General features: G+C 48.7%; 1 long non-coding RNA gene across 1 annotated transcript; it reads left to right on the forward strand.

Annotated features, from left to right (window-relative positions):
• The first annotated feature begins 6,108 nt into the window (after positions 1-6,108).
• On the forward strand, positions 6,109-12,763 carry LOC131705223 (uncharacterized). The gene is made up of 5 exons (XR_009310242.1): positions 6,109-8,075; positions 10,522-10,805; positions 11,029-11,133; positions 11,626-11,696; positions 12,167-12,763. It is a non-coding gene; the product is annotated as an uncharacterized LOC131705223 (long non-coding RNA).
• The last annotated feature ends 6,584 nt before the right edge of the window (positions 12,764-19,347 follow it).

Raw genomic sequence — 19,347 nt, forward strand, 5'->3', positions numbered from 1 at the left:
CACATAGGTCTGTTAAGGTGTGTTAAAAAAAGGGGGAACAGGTGTGTTTTCCTTTACTTTCTTCTGTCTCTCTCCTTTCTCCAGGTTTGTGACTGCACTACCCCGCTGCACACTATGCGCTGCACCGGTTGAGGGCTCCACGTGGTCCAGACGCCATCTTGGGTGCTCCACTCCTTGGTGCCACGCTGCCCCAGAGCCTCGGTACCTCGTGCTTCTGCATCCTCGGTGCCTTGAGAGCTACACGCCTTGGCATGTCGATGCCTTGAGTCCTTTTGAGCCCTGTGCAGCGGCGCCCTTGGTGCCACGCTACCCTAGAGCCTCGGTACCTCGAAAGCTACATGCCTTGACGCTTCAACACCTCGAGATTTTTCAAGTCTGTGCAGCGGCTCCATCGGTGGCATGCTGCCCCAGAGCCTTGGTACCTCAGCGCTTCGACACCCTTGGTGCCTTGAGGATTCCACCCCTCGGCGCTTCGATGCCTCTAGGTTTTTTGAGCTCGGCACCGTCAGGAGTTGCAGGCTCACCCCCCCCAATTTTTTCTGGGGGGGAGAAGGGCAGGACGCTGGTGTTCCCCAGCAGCCCCTGTTTATGCTGCTGAGGGAAGCACTGCACAAATCAGCACAGCCGCCACGACAGAGGGAACCAGCACAGCCGCAGCCTCCCTTTGAGTGCCAGCACCAGCCCCACCACCACTGCCGGAGGAGCCAGCAGCCCCAGCCCCACCACTGCTACCAGAGGAGCCGGCAGCCCCACCACTGCTACCGGAGGAGCCAGCAGCACCAGCCCCAAGATGCTGATTTTCCACAGACATCTGCCGTACCTCTGCTCAGTCCGTGGTGTGGGAGTTTGCCCCTTCAGATTCAGAGACATATGGCTCAAATTGATATGGGAGTGCGGCAAAGTGGTTTGCAGTGCTCCGGTGTACAGGTGATTCAAGGTGCTCCAGACAAAGGACAAACACGAAGTTCACAGGTCAGGTTCTTTATTATCCTTGACGAAGTTTTAAATAATAAAGCTGGCTCTACCCAGCAATGGGTATTGCCAGCGAAAACTGGACTCAAATAATAAAGCTGGCTCTACCCAGCAATGGGTATTGCCAGCGCCAAAACAAGGGGTTGCAGTCCCAAAATAATAATTCTTACACAAAACACGTAACACAGTCACAAACAACACGTCTCCAGACTGTGTGCTCTGGTGCAGGTGCGGTGCTCTGAGTGATGGTGCTTTTGTGCGTTCAGGTCCAGGATGGCTTCTGGCTGCAGCTCCCGGCTTCGTATCAGCCGTCTGGCAAAGACAAACACAAGCGTTTTTATCAATGGAACCACACTTCATTCAAGGTTCCGTCCTTGTCTCCTCCCATTAACCACAACAAAGGAACCGATTACGGCGTCCCGTCCCCCTAAAGTACCCTAAGCCACGCCCCCTCCGATAGCTAGTTCAATCATGTCTCCTCCAATTCATGACTGAAACTTCGCTCACCGTACTAGGGTGATGACTCCAGGTACCGTAACGCCGCCCTCTTCCTGAATGGATGGCTTCCGACTGCCCCCGGAATGAACTGCCCAACCATTCAGTACAAAGCCCGCAGTTCCTGTTGTACAGTGCCCTCACCGGTCGAGAGGAAGATTGTTGATTCGGATTAATTCGCTCGTCGTCACAGGGAGACAATCCTCATTTTCTTCCTCTATGTCAGATCCATCATTACTACTTCGTTCACATTCATACATGTGTCAGAAACTGATAAAATAACGCTACTCTTACTGGAACTGTTGCTGTCAGCCATACTGACAGATGCAAATAATCTATGGGTTCCTCCCTGAATGCCGTCACAGTAGACCTAGCCCCAAACCAGGAAATGGAGATAGCCCTCAGAGTATTTCCGGGTATAATTTGATTAATTGTAGCGTGAAATGAATGTGATTATATGTTCAAGTGAGACCTGTTTATATTATTTTTTCCTGTTTTTGAAAAAAATCAAATCCCATGACACTGGGTCTTTAAATCTATATAGATCTCTCACAGAGACCTCTAGGACGCTTCAGTAAATACCAACATTTGATTTCTGTGTATAGATACGTCAATAAAACATTAGTTTGAATAATATATGGATGTTTGTCTCAGCAGCACTGTGGTAAAGTAACATGATTCTGAACCTGTCTTTGCATCATGAAGCCTGAAGGGGCCTGCAGAAGAATCGAGTTACTGAAAGACTTTGTCAAGGAGTATGAAAAGGAGAAGCAGGAAATTGAAAAAACTCCTCAGAGAACTCAATGGGATTGCTGATGAGCTGGACAAGGTGGACAGGGACTGTACCATCGCTAGGACTGCAGGGAGCTTTGCTGGCGTAGTCGGGGGGGTCCTGACCATTGTGGGGATAGGCCTCCCTTGGACTGTACATTGCAGGGACTGTGACTGCTGCAGCTGGTGGAGCCACCAATGTTGGCGCAGGAATAGTAAAGTATGTAATTGATGGCAATGATAACAAGAAAGTAATGGAAATAGTGAAAATAATTCACACTAAACCCAAAGCACTTGGTAAATTGTGCAACATTGCACTCCCAGAATGTAATTGGAATAAAGAGGACGCTGCTTTAACAGGCATTGTTAAAACACTTCTTTGTTCTGCTGCTGCTGCTGCTGTTGCTGCATGCCTGGTTGATGCTGCTGTGGTTGCTGCTGCAGATGCTGTTATTGATGTTGCTGTAAGTCTTGATGCTGGTGTTGCTGATGGTGTAAACCTGAGTGGTGTTCCTGCTGTTGTTGCTGCTGCAGATGCTGTTATTGATGTTGCTGTAAGTCTTGATGCTGGTGTTGCTGATGGTGTAAACCTGAGTGGAGTTCCTGCTGTTGGTGCTGCTGCAGATGCTGTTATTGATGTTGCTGTAAGTCTTGATGCTGGTGTTGCTGATGGTGTAAACCTGAGTGGTGTTCCTGCTGTTGTTGCTGCTGCAGATGCTGTTATTGATGTTGCTGTAAGTCTTGATGCTGGTGTTGCTGATGGTGTAAACCTGAGTGGTGTTCCTGCTGTTGGTGCTTCTGCTGTTGGTGCTGCTGGTGGACGTGTTGCTGCATGCCTGATTGATAATGCTGCTGTTGCTGGTGCAGGCCTGATTGATGATGTCGCTCCTGTGGTGCTCAAAGGTGCAGGCAGAGTAGTCGGAGGTGTTGCTGCTGGAGTGTTTGTAGTTTGGGATGCCGTGCAGATTGGTTTAAATGCCAAAAAACTTCATGAAGGGCGTCCAACTTAAAGAGCACAAGCTGGTGGAAACTGTATCATTACAACTAGCAAAACTGGAGGAGGTCAATAGTGACATAAACAACATTTTGAACCCGTGAGTCAGCACAGGGCTATGGAGGAAGGTGTGCCAGTAGGGATTTTCCTGTCAGATCTGCTACTGCTGCTGTATCAACAGTGCAAAGAGCTCTGCCATTAAAAATAAATACAAGTATTGAAATAACACATTTCTTCTGAATGCATGAACCTCCATGTCTTTTTTCTCCAGTTCTGGGTGTAAGCTGAATTTATATTGGACTCATAGTAAATATATAATAGCCATGATTTAAAACAAATCCTTATAATGGAATGTATCAAACATAGGGCTCATGTAATTAAGGACACCCTTGTCTGTCTGTCTAGCTCAGTGTTTCTCAACCTTTTTTGTAACAATGCCCCCTAAGGATCAGCTGAGCTTAGTCATTGCCCCTTTGCCACAGAAAATAATAATAATAAAAAATATCATTAGTGCTGACTAACAATGCTGTTTAATTAACATCACTTATTAATTACATTTAATTCCACTAGTTCCAAGAATTACAGAGAAATAATTTTTAAAACGAAAATAATTAAACCCCAGTCACTGGTATAATCAACATGTAGATACATACATAAAATGCTTACTATTATGGAATATTGCCAACATACCTTCTTTGCTTGCGCCATGCTGTGGATAGCAATAGAGATAAGCGAACCAGTTCCTTTGAAATCGGGGACCCGGTTCCTGCTTTGGAACCGATGAACTGGATACAAATATCAGGGATCCGGTTGAAGTACCATTATGTGTTTAGTAAAACTAATTATTAAAACATTAATTTCTGTCAAGGTTCATAAACAAGCACACAATGGCTTTCACTGTTGTAATAAAACTGTTACTTTGCAAATTGGAGATTATTGATTATTTTGTTCACTTTAACTATACACGCAGACTTCATAGCTTGTACAATATTGTCAGAACTTCTGCTCACATGTTGACAGGGCTCAAAGTTGGCCAAAATCCTCATGAGCATCTGTCACCTTAAAAAAAAATATATATATATATATATATATATATGTGTGTATATATATGTATATATATATATATATATATATATATATATATATATATATATATATATATATATGGGCCAGGTAAAATACTATATTGTGACATCACTGTTTGACACCCCTCTTGGTCAATACGCGTGCCTTAATCCACTGTAAAGCCAGCCTGAATATATTCTTGTTTAATCACTGTTACAAATCAATCTGCCTGAAGAAATGTAAATATAGTATGAATTGGCTTGTGCAATTTATCTTTTTCTGCAGTGAAAGTAAATCTCTGTTCTTTTACACATCTTATGAACGCTGTCAATGTGGTATATGAAAAAAAGACAATCTAAGTGTTTGCAATCAGCGGCAATAGCAGCTACTCTATCCCTGCTACTAAGCTGATCCCTGGAGCCACCATTACACTTCAGCCATCATCATCAGGCAGAAGGATATCTACATCATCATATGGAAGGAAAGGCAATGGATGGAGACACAGATGGATCACATTAGTTTACTGTAAAGCTATGTCTTAGTTGATGCTTATCTTGGCAAGAGCCGAGTTCAAATCAACATGAAGTTTTAACATCTACTCTCATGTAATGGAAATCATGAAGCTCTGAATATGTCCATTGACTGCTGTGAATAGTGCAGCTGGCAACAAGGGAAAGACCTTGTGACAGCCTGGAGAGACAGCTGACAGGAGGAAAGAGACCCCATTGAGGCTGGCAAGGATTAGCTACCCTTGTTGGCAGTATCCAGCCCTGTGTTTACAGGATGCTGGAGACACCCGCCCAAGGCTTCTAAGATATTAAAGAGAAAAATACCCCTAGAGTCTTATTACCCAAGATTTCACCAAGAGATTCATCCTCCACACCGACGCATCGGATGTAGGTTTGGGTGCAGTCTTGTCCCAAAAAGTAGCTGGAGTAGAACACCCGATATTGTACCTGAGCAAAAAAATGTTACCTCGGGAACGTAACTACTCCGTAGTCGAAAAAAAGTGTTTGGCCATTAAATGGGCTACTCACTCTTTACGATACTACCTGCTGGGAAACTCATTTGATCTGGTCACAGACCACGCCCCACTCAAGTGGTTAAGCACAATGAAGGACAGCAATGCCCGGATAACTCGGTGGTATCTGGCGTTGCAGCCCTTCATGTACCACATGGTACACCGTGCGGGGAAAGACCACCAAAATGCGGATTATTTTTCCCGGGAGGGGGGAGTAATGGGAAAGGTAGATTTAGCCGAGTGTTCCTTCGGCTCCACTCTGAGCGGTGGGTTATGTGACAGAAATACAATGAGTTCTGGTGATAAATCTTCCTCCCGACCTGTGAGGGCGCAAAAGAATGGGAGGAGAAGTATCTGGAAGGGCTGGCCTGACAGTTCGTTTCCAGGACCGGAAATTGGGTCAGCCTGGAAGGAAGCGAGACTCTGTTGTAAGACCGTATTGATTTGACAGGTAAACGAGGGGCAGCTGCAAGTAATAAGGCAGCTGCAACCGTTTACCTAGATATCATGCAGGATTACATATAGGGGCTTCGGATGAGACGTAAAACAAACAAGTCCTATTGGAAGTGACTCTGCAGCAGCAGCAGTTGTTGATGATGTATAATTCGCCCCCTAGTCTCTGTAAGCCACTTTGGATAAAGGTGTCTGCTAAATGACGAATTAATAATAATAATAATAATAATAATAATAATAATAATAATAATATCAGGATGTATCGTACAGCACATAGTACCATATTCTGTATTGATTTCTTCTCTCTCTCTCTCTCTCGTTTCAGTGTGGCAGAGCGATGATCGCCACTGTAACGCAGACCGGCTCCATTCAGTGATAAACATGTCCCTAATCAGACACACCTGAGCTTGTTACCTACACATCGTGGCTAATCAAGCTGGTAGTAAAACCTGGAATGGGTGAAACTGCTGTGCAATAGGAGTCAATTTCTTTCAATTTTTGTCAGTTTTTCGTTAAGTATATGGGAAACTACAAAGCAGTGTGTAATTCAATAATTAACGTAACATTATTCAGCAGGTTTCATTCGACTTTATGAACCAGCATTTGTTAATTCTATCTGCGCAGAATGATCTTCGTGAACGCACTCACATTCTTCTAAGCAACAGATGTATTCTGCATACCGGCTTCCCAAACACTTCTGCAAAGTTGCACACTTTTATATACTCGTATTTAGGACCATGCCGGTCCCGTTGCTTTGTGATCCGCTCTGAGCAATGCCGACGCCCACACAGTTGGTTTAAACATCACCGAGCGAGCTGAGAGACCCGCCCCGAATGCAAGCGCAGCAGATCTCGTTTCAATGTTGAAAGCACAGTGGTGCTGTTTACTGCGGGCTGCACGGCGCGTATTCAATCACACTGCGCTTCGGACTCCAGGAGCGATGGCATTCTGTTCTATCGGCTGCCTTTTGGTTTTGGTCGCTCACTGTAAGTATCCGATTATTCTAACATTGATTTGATATATTTAGATAGATATGTATAGATATCATTTCATTTTACAATAGGGATTTCAAAGAGCTCATCTTTTGCAGCAAAGTATGACTAGGTTTAAGTAAATACGAAATGAAAGTTGAAAAATTGATTTTAGCTGAGAATCTGATATAATGTAAAACTGCAAGGGCATCCTTTTCTATCGTCTGGCTTTTGAGTTTGATTGCTCAGCGTGCTGAGAGCTGAAGGCCCATTCTAATATATATATATTGCATTTTATAAAGTGGATTTATTTTTGCAGCAAATTAATACGTTTAAGTAAACACGAAATGAAAGTTGAGAAATGGATTTTCTCTTACAGAATTTGATATAGTGTATAAATATTTAACGCCTGGTGACCGATGCAGTACTTGGTCGATATGTATTTATTTGAATTTAATTTGAATTTGACTTTTTTTCAAATAAAAACGATGTGTATATGGCAAACTGAATAATAGTTTTAAAAAAATGTCATCCTTAGATTAGATTTCAGATCAAATATATTATTTTGTATGTATATACAGATAGATCTTTGTGTTAGTGTTTGTTTTTGATAATCGCGTAGATGTTTATGTTATCAGTATATATGGACTGGAGAGGGCAGCTTGCTCTTTGAGCTAAATTCTTGGAGTTTATGAATCAATATTGTCATTATTTGCTTGTGCGTAAAAGTAAGGATAGAAGCAACAACACCACAAACTTGAGACATTAAACCTACGTTGTTTCAGGTGTGATTTTGTGAGAGCGATCCGACCCGTCCCAGACAATCCGATTCGGCGAACCCGTCCCCCTCTCCTTTTCTGGAACTGGTTCCGCTGGTTCGACCCGACAGTCCGGGCTGCTGCTCCGAGCAGATCCGATAAAAAAAGACCGTCTGCGCTTCTAAATCACGCATTTGCGATGCTTCCATAATCACTGATTTGGTTTTATTTATGTTGTTTTTCAGATGGGCTGGCGGAACCCGTTGTTGACGATGCGAAAACGGGCGGGAATATCACGCTGAAATGCGGAGTTGATCCAAGTAAAATAAACTCTTATGTATATGGCGTTACCTGGTACCGACAGGAGCCGGATGGGCGAATCCAGATCGTCACATCCCTGAGCAGTGTTTATTTAAAAGAGGGTCGGTATTCCGGAACACTCGACAGCAAGAACGGACAGTATAATTTAACCATTGCGGACCTCCACAGAAACGACTCGGCCGTGTATTTCTGTATAGCGAGAGCAGTAGCTCTCCTGTTCATACCCGGGTCCAGCACCAAACTCGTTGTATCAGGTAAGTACCGTTAGAGTAACTCGGTTCTGGAAGGAGGAATCCGTTTTGAGCTGTTTTGAAGTATGGCGAATGGGGTTTCGATGGCTGGGCAAGGGCGTAACTTGTTGATGTGAAGCGGGGGGGGGGGAACACGAAGCCACTTTTTCAGGACCATGTGGCTTGAAACCTGGTTCCAGGAGACCGGGAGACCAGGTTTGAGGTTTGCTGTATCAAACCCCAAGTCTCCCTGCCTGGTGTGTCTCGCAGTGACCTGAAAACTACAGTCTCCTGAAACCAAGCTCCAAGCCGCAGAGCGGTTCCGTGTTCACTCAGCTTTAGATAGGCATTGTGTCTGAAAATATAGACCATTGGAATAGATGTCTCTATGCTGATTAAGCAACAGCGTGTCTGAAAATGCATGTCATTATTCCCTTACAAAAGTACCATCGTTAAAACATAGCAGCGCTTAACATAGGGAAGCATTGTAAAGCACAGAGAGGTATGGTAAAGCATAGGGAAGCATTGTAAAGCACAGAGAGGTCTGGTAAAGCATAGGGAAGCATTGTAAAGCACAAAGAGGTCTGGTAAAGCATAGGGGAGCATTGTAAAGCACAGAGAGGTATGGTAAAACACAGGGAAGCATTGTAAAGCACAGAGAGGTCTGGTAAAGCATAGGGGAGCATTGTGAAGCACAGATAGGTATGGTAAAGCACAGGGAAGCATTGTAAAGCACAGAGAGGTCTGGTAAAGCATAGGGAAGCATTGCAAAACACAGAGAGGTATGGTAAGGCATGTTACAAAACATGCTAAACTAAAAGATTCTCATAGGTCAAAGCCCAGCAAATTGTAATAAAGCACAGAGAAAGCATGATAAAGCACAGGCAAGCATTGTGAAGCACAGTGAAGTATGGTAAAGGGTATTAATAAAAAAAAAATCTGGCAAAGCAGGGTAAACTATGGTAAATACAGAGCATAACGATGGGAAAATCACAGGGGGACAGCTGCAAAATTGCCGCACAAATGTACCCTGGTAACCTAACCCAACAAGATGCTCGGATATATTGAAAGAAGTGTTGAATTTAAATCAAGGGAAGTAATGTTAAAACTTTACAATGCATGAGTAAGACCTCACCTAGAATATTGTGTTCAGTTCTGGTCACCTCGTTACAAAAAGGATATTGCTGCTCTAGAAAGAGTGCAAAGAATAGCAACCAGAAATATCCCGGGTTTAAAAGGCATGTCGTATGCAGACAGGCTAAAAGAATTGAATCTATTCAGTCTTGATCAAAGAAGACTACATGGTGATCTAATTCAAGCATTCAAAATCCTAAAAGGTATAGACAATGTCGACCCAAGGAACTTTTTTGACCTTAAAAAAGAAAGAAGGACGACCAGGGGTCGCAAATGGAGATTAGATAAAGGGGCATTCAGAACAGAAAATAGGAGGTACTTTTTTACACAGAGAATTGTGAGGGTCTGGAACCAACTCCCCAGTAATGTTGTTGAAGCTGACACCCTGGGATCCTTCAAGAAGCTGCTTGATGAGATTCTGGGATCAATAAGCTACTAACAACCAAACGAGCAAGATGGGCCGAATGGCCTCCTCTCGTTTGTAAACTTTCGTATGTTCTTATTTGTACAAGGGTACCGTGCAGTAATCCTTTTGCAATTTTAACCCTATTTTTTGTAGGTTCTATAAAAAAACATTCTTAAATATTGGACAAAGGAAGGGATCTATAAAATGCGTTCAAAGTGTTGGCAATAGAATCATCCGAAGTTCCATAATTTGAATTTTCATATTCGGAATCCCTCGTTATAAAACGTTTAACCCTTTGCAATCCAAAACGCCTAATATGTTAAAAAAAATGACAAAAAAAACAAACAAAAAACACCCAAATTATTATTAGTTTATTTAGCAGACGACTTTATCCAAGGTGACTTACAGAGACTAGGGTGTGTGAACTAAGCATCAGCTGCAGAGTCCCTTACAACTACCTCTCACCCGAAAGACGGAGCACAAGGAGGTTAAGTGACTTGCTCAGGGTCACACAATAAGTCAGTGGCTGAGGTGGGATTTGCACCGGGGACCTCCTGGTTACAAGCCCTTTTCTTTAACCACTGGACTACACAGCATCCTATAAATTATTCGATGGTCTTTGACGGTCTTTCACTCGGGCCCTAATTACCCTGTTTTACATTGAGACAAAAACGGACAAATTAAATCAAGCATTATGTGATGATGATGATGATGATGATGATGATGATGATGATGATGATGATGATGATGATGATGCATCTTTCTAAATTATAATCGGAGGATAATAAGACACGCTTTGGGTTTACAATGAGAGTGAACAGCAGAAAGTGAGCGGTGTGAAGAGTAACGATAACATTTGATCCCTGACGTCAGCTACTTCACTTTGTTTTTCATGGTTACTAAACTTACAATGTATGTGTTTACTCAAAGACCCGCTGACTGTCCCGAGTGTGGAGTTATACTCTCCGGGTCTGTTTGAAGGCGATTCGGACTGGACCGAGCCGATTCCGGTGCTGTGTTTGGTGAGAGACACGTCTCCGGGGCAGCCGCGCCGGGCAGCGCGGAGGAGGGAGAGATCGAACCCGACGGGTCCTATAGCGTGCGCAGCTACGTCACAATCAGTGCGGATCAATGGAACAGCGGCGCTGTAAAGTGCGAGGCTTACAACGTCAACAACGTCACAGAAAAAGTCTCCGCGTCACACCGAAGGCAAGGTGAATTACGCAGCTGAAGGGTCATTATTTGAAATCTCAGCATAAAAAACTTGCAATGTAAAAAAGCTGCTTTTGCATATTCTGTTTAAGAACACACAATTAAAAACACAATAATAATAATAATAATAATAATAATAATAATAATAATAATAATAATAATAATAATAATAATAACACATTATAATGTGTATTGTTAATATCTGTGGCGCATGTTTTGTTTCAGATTGCGTTCCTGTGTTGTTTTACGGACTGCCTGCCGTTCTCCTGCTAATTCTGGTCCTGGTGTCTGTGGCGTGTGTTTACAGAAGACTTCATAAAACTAAAACCGGTAACTGCTGGATATTCTCTTTGTGATCGCTGGTGTTTCTGCATTAGAAATATCCGCATATCATTCATATCTTATACACTAGACCCTGATTATTGCATTTTTACTGAACTATGAAGTATTACTACAATTAGAAGTTCCAAGTTCAACTCCCAGCTCAGCCACTGACTCACTGTGTGTGTGTGTGTGTGGTGTGTGTGTGTGTGTGTGTGTGTGACCCTGAGCAAGTCACTGAACCTCCTTGTGCTCCGTCCTTCGGATGAGACGTAAAACAAACGAGGTCCTATTGGAAGTGACTCTGCAGCAGCAGCAGCAGCAGCAGTTGTTGATGATGCATAGTTCACCCCCTAGACTTAAGTCGCTTTGGATAAAAGTGTCTGCTAAATGACTAAATAATAATAATATATAAAAAGTCAGCTATATTTATTTGATTGTATTTTTACTGAACTATAAAGTCTTATTATAATAACATGTTTGTTTTTTTACAATCTATAGATCACAAGTCCAGCGACGCGCCCTGCCGTCCCCAGCGCCCCGCCCGACACAGAACAGTCCAGGATTACTCGGTAATCAATCTGATTCAGGGTTTTATTTATTTATTGATAGACAAAGAGAAGGAGAGGCGATACCTTTTATTGGACTAACTGAACAATAATTAATCACAGGCTTTCAAGACCTCAAAGGTCTCTTCAGGTGAAAGTAGAAAAGAGGGATTATTAATGCAGATAGGGATTCTCAACTAGTTGAGAAATCATAGTCAATACATTTATAGAAGATAGGAAATAAAAACAAAATACCTGCTATATGTAGCACACACTTGTGTGTCTAATTACTACGTGGCTTGTGTGCAGTAATATGTAACCAATACATTATTGCACAACTAATATGCCATTGTAGATATAACTTGTGATCCTAACTTGCTGCATCCTTGTAGTATTACTGTTCTTAATGTAAACTACAATGTATTTAAATATGAGGCTTGCAGTGTAACCCTGTGCTGTCCTGTAACACCTGAACCCTTTCTCTTTCTTCTCAGACGGAGTACGCATCGCTCAATCTGTGACGGGCTCCACAAAGCACCGCGCTCATCTTTAAATACAGCCAGAGAGAGAGAGAGAGAGAGAGAGAGAGAGAGAGAGAGAGAGAGAGATACTCTTTCAATTCCAAGTCCAATTCATTGTGCATTTACATAATAGTTAGTAAATACATGTGTAACACAATTCCAATGTTATTATGCATTGTTACAATGCACGTACTGTGGAAATCTCTGTGCTCGATATAACCCTATCCCTAACATTAACCGTAACCCTTTGCTGATACAGCTGTGTACTTGCATATATCGTGCAAAAACACATCCACACTAAGCACTTCGTAACTATGCATAATACCATTGTAATGATGTGCCAGTCTGCATGCATTTACCAAATACACAGTAATGAGAGACAGTTCATGTCAAATATTACCCATTTGTATTGAAATGAACTTTAAACAGCTGGACTCAAATTCAAGCAAGCCTCTCATGCTGCACGCCCACAAATCTTTTTTTTTTCTTTGTAGTATTCTAAACATCTTGTATATTATTATGATATCATATAAAACACATCTTTTGCTGTATTACTAATAATAATCACTGTATTTGAATAATGGTACATTTAAATAATAATAATAAACGTGTCTGTGAAAAAGGATTTGAACAGGTGCAGTCTTCTTCGGTGTGTTGTTGAGAATCATGAGCTGTGATCCATATTAAAAGGTGATGTTGTTGTTTGAAGATAGCGCTCCCATTCATACAAGTACAGGAACACTAAGAATCTTAACATGAGTGCGATTGCACACGTGGGGTTACCTGGGATTCGATTCCCATTGAAGTTCAAGTTTATTTCTGCAACCCCACAGTAGTTCATTAAAGGTGCATCAACTCCCATAGTAATTATTACATTGTGTGTGTGTCGTAATTGAAAGGGAAATTGTATAGACCCCGATGCAGGGGTGTTTCAATCCCGGTCCTGGAGCACCGTCATTCCACTCCAGGTTTAACAGATAACATTATCATTATTTATTTACTATTATTTATTTTTTAGCAGATGCTCTTATCCATTGCGACTTACAATTGCTACAAAATATCACAGCACAAAGTATCACATTACAGACTATCACATTACAGAATATCACATTATAAAATATCACATTACAGAATATCACATTGCAGATTATCACATTATAAAATATCACATTGCAGAACATCACATCAAATATCCCATTGCAGAATATCACATTGCAGAATATCACATTACAGAATATTACATTATAAAATATCACATTGCAGAATATCACATTGCAGAATATCACGTTACAGAATTATTATTATTATTATTATTATTATTATTATTATTATTATTATTATTATTAGTAGTAGTAGTAGTAGTCCTATTTAAAGCCTAGTAGGCCGGACTACACCGACCGCCCAGTGGCAGTCGGTGCACCGGCCGCCCAAAGGCGGCCGGAGAAGAAATTCAATTTAGCACCCCTAAAATAGGGGTGCCAACAAGGACTAGGCCTTAACTAATAAACAGAAAAGACCAGAAAAAGGGACTGTAAATTAAATCTTTATAACAAAAGGGGAGGTGGAACAGAGCACGCCCCCCAGAGCCCACTGGTCGACAAAGGTGGCCATGTCGCCAGCGGACTCCGCGTGGGTGTGCTCCAACTTAACCCGGGATCGGACTAGGGCCCTGAACATGGCCCCACAGTCAAAGAGACCCTCCCCGATCATCTTACGCTTCCTGGTCTTGTAGATGGCGAGTCTAGCAAGAGCCAGGAGCAGATTCACGAGGAGGTCCCTCTTCTTGGTGGAGCCATGAACAGGGTGCCCGAATATGAGGAGGGTTGGGGAGAAATGCAGCCAGAACTGCAGCAAAAGGTTTTTCAATAAAAGAAAAAACGGCTGCAGCCTGGCGCAAATAAAATAAATGTGGCCTGCTGATCGAACCCAAGGCCCGAGCCCCCCCTCGGCCTCCCCTCGAGAACAACCTGAGCAGGATCTCGCGGTTCTCCTCGACGCCCCTCCGATCGGCGTCGAGGAGGACCCTGTACGCGATGACGCTCCACACCCTCCACTTTCTCGCCCTCGTCTCCCGCCGAGACACCGCTTGGCGGGAGACCCTCCGACCACCGGAGGGCGTCGGTCCCCAGTGGGAGGTCCTGCACGGAGCGCTCGCGTCAGGAGAGATCCTGCGTCACTTTACCGACTCGGACGCCGCATGCCCTTTCTGCGGTCAGTCCGAGTCGGTAAAGTGACGCAGGATCTCTCCTGACGCGAGCGCTCCGTGCAGGACCCTCCACCCCAAGTCCCCAGCTCCCCTGGAGACCAGCGGGGAGTACAGGGCCTCCCACTGGGGACCGACGCCCTCCGGTGGTCGGAGGGTCTCCCGCCAAGCGGTGTCTCGGCGGGAGACGAGGGCGAGAAAGTGGAGGGTGTGGAGCGTCATCGCGTACAGGGTCCTCCTCGACGCCGATCGGAGGGGCGTCGAGGAGAACCGCGAGATCCTGCTCAGGTTGTTCTCGAGGGGAGGCCGAGGGGGGGCTCGGGCCTTGGGTTCGATCAGCAGGACCGGAGAGCCGGGGGCAGGGGGGGGGATGGAAGGTGGCTCCCCGGTCCTGAGAACTCCCTCGAGATACCTGACAGAGTCTGGGTGCAACGCTGCTTTGCACTCCCGGATCGCGCGGCCGGCCGTCCTGACGGTCGCCCGAGCCGCCCTGGCGACGAGCGACTCGGGCGTCAGCCACTCCGACAGCTCGCGATCCAGGAGATCCCAGACTCTGGTCACCTTGGCCGAGATCAGCGCGCGCCGCACCGAGGGGGACTCCAACGCCTGCGCACCCAGGTGGGGGTTGTGCAGCAGGGGCTCCAGCAGGAGTCCCTCGCCCTCGGTCGGAACGGCGTCTCGGCCGATGTTAAACATGCTCCGGGTCCTGAGCAGGTCCTGGTAAAAGACCGGCAGCTCGGGGAGACGGATTCCCCGGAGGTCGATCCAAAAGAGCTGCCGGTCGTAGCCCAGGTCGTGCAGCTGGCGCAGCAGGAGGGACGCCAGCGTGCACCACTGCGGGGCCGGGTCTGCGTACAGGAATCTCTGCAGCGTCTGGAGGCGGAAGGTGTGCACCTGGCTCTTGATGCACACCAACCCTTGGCCTCCCTCGGCCAGAGGGAGGCTCAGAACCGCCGCAGAGACCCAGTGCTTTCCGGCCCAGAAGAAGTCCGTCAGCTTCCTCTGGACCCTGGACACAAACTCAGGGGGCGGGCTCAGGACGGTGAGTCGATGCCAAAGCATCGACGCCACCAGTTGGTTAATCACTAAAGCCCGTCCCCTGAAGGAAAGCAGTTTTAGCAGACCCGACCACGACCTCAGCCTAGCAGCCACCTTGTCCTCCAACTCCACCCAGTTGGCTGCGACCGAGGTCTCCGCGGGGCTCAGGTGGACTCCCAGATATTTAAAACTGTCCGCGCTCCACTTGAACTGCTGGAGCGCGACAGGGAGGGAGTCCACCCGCCAAGGACCCACCAGTAACCCGGAGCACTTGTCCCAGTTGATCCTGGCAGAGGAAGCGGCAGAGTAGACGCTCTGGCAGCTCGGCATCCTCTCCAGGTCGACCGGGTCGGAGGCCACCAGGAGCACGTCGTCGGCGTAGGCCGACAGGACCACCCTCGTGTCCGACGCGCCGAGCGCCAACCCCGTGAGCCTCCTGCGAAGGAGGCAGAGGAAGGGCTCGATGCACAGCGCGTACAGTTGACCGGACAGAGGGCAGCCCTGACGCACTCCTCTCCCAAACGCGAGGGGCGCGGTCAGGGACCAGTTGACCTTCACGAGGCACTCGGCAGAGGCGTACAGCATCCGGAACAGGCCGACGAAACGCGGCCCGAATCCGAACGCTTGCAGGGTTCCGAAGAGATACTCGTGATCCACCCGGTCCTGATCCAGCGACAGGAAGGCGACCGACCGACCGGTCCTCCTGCAGTAGTGCAGGAGGTCCCGAACCAGGAAGATGTTATCGAAGATCGTCCGGTTCGGGACCGTGTAGGACTGGTCGGGGTGGATCACGTCTGCCAGCACGGACTTGAGCCTCAGGGAGGTGGCCTTGGCCACGATTTTATAGTCCGTGCATAGCAGCGAGACCGGGCGCCAGTTCTTTAGGCAGCGGAGATCCCCCTTCTTGGGCAGGAGCGTGATGACCGCCCGCCTCATCGAAAGGGGCATCTCCCCGGTCTCGTAGGCTTCCGCCAGGACCCGCGCAAAGGCGGGCCCCAGCAAGTCCCAAAACTTCTTGTAGAACTCCACGGTCAGCCCGTCGATGCCCGGCGATTTGTTATAGGGCATCTGACCGAGGGCGTCGGAGAGCTCGGCCAGGGTCAGCTGGCCCTCGAACTCGTCCCGGACGCCCTCGCCGACCGTGGGAAGCCCATCCCACAGAACCCTGCACGCGTCGGAGTCGACGGGATCCGGAGAGAAGAGGGCAGAGTAGAAAGCCCTGGCTCTCTCGTTCACGCTCTCCGGATCCGTCAGAAGGGAGCCGTCGTCTGCCAGGAGGCAGGTGATGTTCTTGCGGTCTCCCTTCTTTTTCTCCAACGCGTAGAAGAAGTGTGTGCCGCGGTCCATCTCCCGGAGGAACTGGACGCGCGAGCGCACAAATGCCCCCCGGGACCGCTGGAGCTGCAGGTCCCGCAGGGTGCACTTCTTCTCCTCGTACGCGCTCTGCTCGAGTTGGTCCCCGCGAGCCAGGCGGCTCTCCAGATCGAGCAGATCCCTTTCCAGCCGCTCGATCCGCGAGTCCCTCCGCCTGCTCGCGCCCCTCGTGTACTCTTGACAGAGGACCTTGATCTGCGCTTTCCCCACGTCCCACCACTGACGCCAGGTGGGGAAGCGAGATCGCCTGCCGTGCCAGACCGTCCAAAAGTCCCGGAAAGACCGCTCAAAGCGCTCGTCCTCCAACAGGCTGTTGTTAAAGTGCCAGTAGGCTGAGAAGTGCCTAGCTGGCACCACGGCCACCGTCACGGCCACCAGGTTGTGGTCCGTGAACGGCGCCGGCCTGATGTCGGAGGAGCGAACGCAATGAGCGTGGTTCCGCGACACGTAGAACCTGTCGATCCGGGACTGAGACACCCGCCCCTCCCTCACCCGGGTGAAGGTGAAGGCCGAGGCGTCCGGGTGTTGCCACCGCCAGATGTCGACCAGAGAGAGCCGAGCGATCAGCTCTCACAGGGCGGCCGACGAGAGCGGGTAGGGCTCGCGCCCCACCCGGTCCGCGGCCTCGAGGGTGCAGTTGAAGTCACCCCCGAGAACCACGAGCTCGTCGGCGCCGATGGTGTTCAGGTGGGCCGACATCCGGCGGAAAAACTGGACCCTCGCCGGACCCGTGGACGGGGCGTACGCGTTCACCAGGTGAACGGTAGCGTCCCCGTCCCGGATCCGGTGGTGCAACAGACGGCCCGACACGACGTTGACCACATCGAGCACCGTGGGAACAAAGGACCCGGAGAAGAGCGTCGCCACCCCACAAGATGACTCGGTGAGGTGGCTGAACGACACTCTCCCCCCCCACTCCAGCAGCCAGTTGGCCTCGGCCTGCGGGGTGGAGTGGGTTTCCTGCAGGAAGCACACAGAGTAACCCCCTTTTTTCAGGAAGGAGATTACCTGGGCCCTGCGGAAATGGTCCTTGCATCCGTTGACGTTCACGGTCCCGATGCGATACATGGTCCTCTGTCAGGTGTAGTTGGCGACACTCACGGGAGATCCTGAGATCTCCCGAAGTTCACCAACTGGTCGTGAAACTTTCGGGCACGAATGTGCACGCTCGTGCCCGAAGTTTTGCTGGCGTGGCTGGCCCTGAGGAAGGATCTCACAGAGTTTAGGATTCTCTGGAAATCCCCCCATTTGTCCAGGGCCAGCTGGACCTTGTCCCTGCGGTGGATGGTGGCATCCAAGAAATCCAGGAGCTCCGCCGCAGGGATGTCCGGAGAAGGGGCGGACAAACTCTCCGAGCCCACGCTACACGCGGACTCCGAGTCCTCCTCCCGCTCCTCCGGTTCTCCACCGCCCCCCTCGCGGTGGAGAAGCACAACGCACTCACGTTGGTGGGTGAGCGCGTTGCGTCTGATTTTAATTTTGACCGACTCTCCCAGCGCCCCCCCCCCCAGGGGACGCGGCGGGAGAGATCGGCGGAGGGACCCTGGCGGGGACCGTCTGCACCCTCGATTTCGGGGGCGCAGACGGGCGCTCGACGTACACCGCCGAGCCGGACGGTCTCGTCGTCCCCGCTCTGGGTCCCTCCTTTGAGGTCCGAGGCACGGTCTCAGGCCCGTCCTCTTCCCTCGAAGGAAGGGGATCCACCCTCTCGGGTCCTTCCCCTCCCTCCCCTAGAGAAAGGGGATACACCCTTTCGGGTCCTTCCCCTTCCTCCGCATCAGAACCGGCCCCTCGATGCTGGGTCGGGGACCGGGTTCTTGGCCCCGTTGCACTTCGGGGAGGGGATCTACCGTGAGGGCACCACCTTCTGCCCTCTCCGGTTCTTCCCCTCCCTTCTGCGCTCCGGAGACCAATGTAAACGCGGGCTCCTCAGAGCCCGCCTCTGCCTCAGGGGGTGTTTTCACCTCCCCCTCCGCGGCAGCACGAGGGCCGGAACCCCCGTCGCCGCAGGAGAGGGGAGCCTGAGGCAGATCTTGTTCCGGGAGGGGTGGTTCGTCCCCCCCCCTCCGACCCCTCGGCGGGGGTCGCTTGCATGGGCTCCGCGTTGTCTGCGGAGCCCACGCTTGCCTCGGGAGCCGAATCCGCCTCCTCTCCGGAGACGGGAGCCCGAGGCAGCTGTTGTTCCTGGGGGGGCGATTCTTCCTCCCCCTCCGGCCCCTCGGCGGGGGTCGCCTGCATGGGCTCCGCTTTATCCGCGGAGCCCACACCTGCCTCGGGAGCTGGTTCCGCCGCCCCCTCCTCGGCAACACAGGTTTCATGACCCGTGTCACCGTCGGAGGAAGGCGGTGCCCGAGGCAGCTGCTCTTTCGGGGGCCCCTCCTGCGCCCCCTCGGCGACCTCCGCTGCGGCCGGCCCCTCGATGGTACAGTCGGGGCCGGCTTCTGAGGTCTTTATTGTGACGGGGAGGGGATCTGCCCGAAGGGCTTGTTTTGCCCTCGCGGGTTCCTCCCTCCCCTTTGGCCTCTCGGCGGGGGCCTCT

The sequence above is a fragment of the Acipenser ruthenus genome, chromosome 35 (assembly GCF_902713425.1).
Source record: "Acipenser ruthenus chromosome 35, fAciRut3.2 maternal haplotype, whole genome shotgun sequence".
NCBI classification, from domain to species: domain Eukaryota; kingdom Metazoa; phylum Chordata; class Actinopteri; order Acipenseriformes; family Acipenseridae; genus Acipenser; species Acipenser ruthenus.